This window comes from Nicotiana tabacum, chromosome 8 (genome assembly GCF_000715075.1).
Source record: "Nicotiana tabacum cultivar K326 chromosome 8, ASM71507v2, whole genome shotgun sequence".
NCBI classification, from domain to species: domain Eukaryota; kingdom Viridiplantae; phylum Streptophyta; class Magnoliopsida; order Solanales; family Solanaceae; genus Nicotiana; species Nicotiana tabacum.
The window spans coordinates 3,120,335-3,124,816 of NC_134087.1; the positions used below are offsets into that span (position 1 = coordinate 3,120,335).

At 40.0% G+C, this 4,482-nt stretch overlaps 1 pseudogene; it reads left to right on the forward strand.

Moving 5' to 3' along the window:
- Positions 1-539: 539 nt before the first annotated feature.
- LOC142163734 (U6 spliceosomal RNA) lies at positions 540-630 on the forward strand (annotated as a pseudogene).
- Positions 631-4,482: the final 3,852 nt, after the last annotated feature.

The following is a 4,482-nucleotide window of genomic DNA, read 5'->3' on the forward strand; positions in this document are numbered from 1 at the left end:
TTCCAATAATTGAAAAAATCGACTTACTTGGTTTGATTTCTTTTAAGGAAAAAACCGACCCATTTTCTTTTAACAAGAGGTCACATTTCATTTTTAGCCAAAATCCTGTTGCGTTAAAGCCATTTTCTTCATTGAGCCATTCGTTACAAGATGATCTTCCCACTGCTTTTGACAACGTATGGGAAATCCATGTGGGATTATTGCGCTGAAGAGCCAAAATTTGGTAGTATTTTTAATGATGTAATGGCTAGTGATTCTAAATTGATTTCCCATTTATTGATTAATTCTGAGCAGTGTAAGCATGTTTTTGAGGGGTTAACGTCGTTGGTAGATGTTGGAGGTGGCACTGAAATTGTGGCTATAGCTAATGCTTTTCCAAGATTGAATTGCATTGTGGTTGATCTCCCTCATGTCATTGGTGACCAAAAGGGAATAACGACTGGGAACTTGGAATTTATTGCTTGGAATATGTTTGATAACATTCCTTATGCTAATGCAATCTTACTTAAGGTATTATTACTTTACTTTTCCTAATTTAATTATTTTTCAGGTCACATCCGATAAAATTTAAACGATACAGAAAAGATTAGCAAGGATGACACGCATAAATTAAAAATAATCCAAAGTTTAAAATTAAAAAAAAAAACATTTTTCAGTATTAATTTTACTGAACTTTACATGCACGATAATAAATGAAGTCACAAAATAATTTCTTTTAAGTTAAAGCTCTGTTTTAAAAGGCATAATTGGGACTCGCCCCGGGGCAGAGCACTCGTAAAATGCCCCTGGGCTTATGTGTGGGGCTTAGTTCTGTGAGACTTACGCCCCGAACGCACCTAACGCCAGCGTACTGGGCTCGCCTAATAGAACTTTATGTAATTGTATGTAACTAACCTTGTAAATCCTTAAATTTTCTTAAATCGTTGACTATTCAAAATTACTTTTTCCTTAATCATAAATCATTAAGTTGAGAGTATTTTATGTCATAATTATAATAAAAATTATTGTACGTTATCCACTAAGACTGGTATTATTGTTAATTTTAAATAAATCTTTGATTTAAAAAGTGTTTATTTACTAACTTTTGTTATGTCTTTACTACATAATAGTCCATAATTTTTTTATAATTATTTTTATAAATATTAATTTTTTCTACATATCATGACCCCAAATATCAGTCATGATGGTGCCTATCACATTACTAGGCAAGCCAACCCACACACTTAATCACAACCCTTTTTCCTTTCAATAAGCCATTTTCTAACACAGGTTTAAATACCAAATTTCCATAATAAGTGTTTAAAAACAACAAAGTATAAGCGGAAGTCAAATAAACATGAAACTACATAGCCCCAAACATCTGGTGTCACGAGTCTAGAGCCTCTACTACATAACTGACTGTCTGATACAACATAGGTCTAGAAAATGCGGAAAGAAACAAGATAAGAAGGAGAAAACAGGGTTGCGGACTCCATGCAACTACCTTGAAATCTCTGACAACCTCTGGATCAGTTGAGGACCCTCACTCTGCCACTCGGGCACCTGGATCTGCACACAAGGTGCAGGGAGTAACGTGAGTACGCCAACTCAGTAAGTAACTAAAGTAAATAAGGTCTGAAAGTAGTGAAGAGCAGTTAAAAATCATATAACTGAATAAACAACAGGATAACAGGTCAACTTCACAGTTTAAAACCAGTTTCGTCGTAAAATCATTAATTTCAGTTTAAACACTTGAAATCATATACTTAGCAATTTTCCAACAGAGGCTTATTTTAAAAGAAGAGTGAAATCAGTGAAAACATCATAACTGGGCCCCTCGGGCAAGGTATCACTCAGAACATGGCCTCTCGGGCAGCCTCTCAGTCACCCGTGACTCACTCTCGTCACCCAGTATTCACTCTCAGCACTCAGGCTCATTAATATCTCATAATTATAGTCGACTATGCTCACTGGGGTGTACAAACTCCGGAGGGGCTCCTACAGCCCAAGCGTCCTATCACTGCGGCGCGTAGCCCGATCCAATATATATATATCGTTGCGGCGTGTAGCCCGATCCATATAAGTATCGATGCGGCGTGCAGCCCGATCCATAACTCACACATATATAAATATCCTCACCATTAGGTTCTCTATCTCTCTCAGTCATTAACCTTACAGCCTCTCAGGCACAACAGTAGAAATTAGGGAACATAGTCCAAACCATCCTCACATTTAGACGTGGAGTGATAAAACCAATTTTAAAGTCTCTTAATCTCAAATGACCCCTGAAATCAGAGTCCAAATGACCCCTCAAATTCTCATTTTAAAGTCTCTTAATCTCAAGCCCTAATTCCTCAATTTCAGGCTTAGATTCTATGATTTATTAGGTAGATTTCACAATAGAATCGAGTTTAAGTCCAAAATTCTAACCTCAAAGTGATTCCCCTTGAATCCATCTTCAATCTCTTTCAAATAGCTCCAAAAACGACCAACAATGGAAGAAATAAACCCCACATTCGCGGACAAGACGACCTTTTAAACCTTCTGCCCATGCCTAAAATCCTTTTTCGCGAACGCGGTCAAATCCTCGCATTCGCGAAGCACAAATTAACTTGACCAATTTTTCCTCTTTCGCGATTGTGACCTCCCCATCGCGAACGCGATGTTTTGCTCAGACCAACCTTCGCGATCGTGTTCCGCCTCTCGCGAACGCGATGAACAAATTCCCCCTGAAGCTCAACTGCCCATTCCTTCTATGCGAACGCGACAACACCCCCGCGAACGCGATGCACAGTTGCCCAGCCCTTCGCGAACGCGGAGCCTCCCTCGCGAACGGGAAGGCTAAATTTCTAGCTTCCTCAACTGACCATTTGCGAACGCGAGGACCCTCTCGCGAACGCGAAGGTTATTTTTCTGCAACACTGACCTGCAATTTTCTGCAGGTTCCAACTTCATGGAATGGCCCGATTGACCACCCGAAACTCACTTGAGGTCCCCAGAACCACAACCAAAGGTACCAACATATCCCAAAACCTTATTCTAACTTGTACCAATCTTCAAAACACCTCAAACAACATCAAATCGACCAAAACACATCGGATTCAAGCCTAAGTTTCCAAAAACTTCTAAATTCCGCTTTTGATCAAAAACCCGACCAAACCACGTTTGAATGACCTGAAATTTTCCACACATGTCCCAAATGACACAACAGAACTTCTGCAACTCTCGAAATTCCATTTCGACCCCTATATCAAAATCTCACCTATCAACCGGAAATCGCCAAAAATCCGATTTCGCCAATTCAAGCCTAAATCTACTCCAAAACTCATTCCGCTCACGCTCCTAAGTCCCAAATCACCTCCTGAAGCTAACCGAACCATCGGAACTCACATCCGATCCCTCTAACATACAAGTCAATATCCAGTTGACTTTTCCAACCTAAACTCACTCTAAAGAGACTAAGTGTCTCAAACCTTACCAAATCCTTTCCGAACTCGATCCAACCAACCCAATACCACATAACTCGGATAGACAAAGCATAAAGAAGCAGAAATGGGGAAAACGGAGTTGTTTCACTTATGAGACGACTGGCCGGGTCATCACATCCTCCCCAACTTAAACAAATATTCGTTCTCGAACGAGTCAAGAAACATACCTGAAACCTCAAATAAGTGAGGATATCTGCTCTGCATGTCCCACTCGATCTCCCAGGTAGCCTCCTCCATGGGCCGACCTCTCCACTGCACTTTCACTGAAGCTATATCCTTTGACCTCAACTTTCGAACCTGACGACCCAAAATAGTTATTGGCTCCACATCATAAGTCAAATCATCCTCGAACTGAACCGTGTTGAAATCCAGAACATGAGATGGATCCCCAATATACTTCCAGAGCATAGAAACATGAAATATCGGATGCACACTCGACAAGCTGGGTGGCAAAGCAAGCTCATAAGCCACCTCCCCAATCCTCCAAAGCACCTCAAAAGGCTCAATAAACCTGTAAATGCCTAATTTTTGCCTTGTTTATATATATATATATATATATATATATATATATATATATATATGGGGCAGTGAGTTCACTAGTGTATTTAATTAAAATTGAGCCAAAATTGACCCAAAATTTGATCCTATTTCGTCCAAACCCGGACCACAAGGGGGCTACCAGGGGAGGATCCAAACGACGTAGTTTTGGATTAAAACAACATCGTTTTAGCTAAATAATCAGAGATTTAATCTCATCCATTCATAGCCCTTTAATCCAACGGTCCAAATTTGATCTTCAGTTTTAGTATTTAACACCTAAAGAAGCCAAAATTTCCCCTCATTTTTCCCTATTATTTATTTCACTCCTCTCTCACAAAAAATGCACCACAGCGCGCTGCCCCTATTCCGCCGACCGAAAATCGCCACTGTCGACGGATGACCTCCGATCAACCCCATTTTTTCACCATCTCTTTGTCTCTTCCTCCTCTTTCCATATCCAAATCCCAAATCCCCG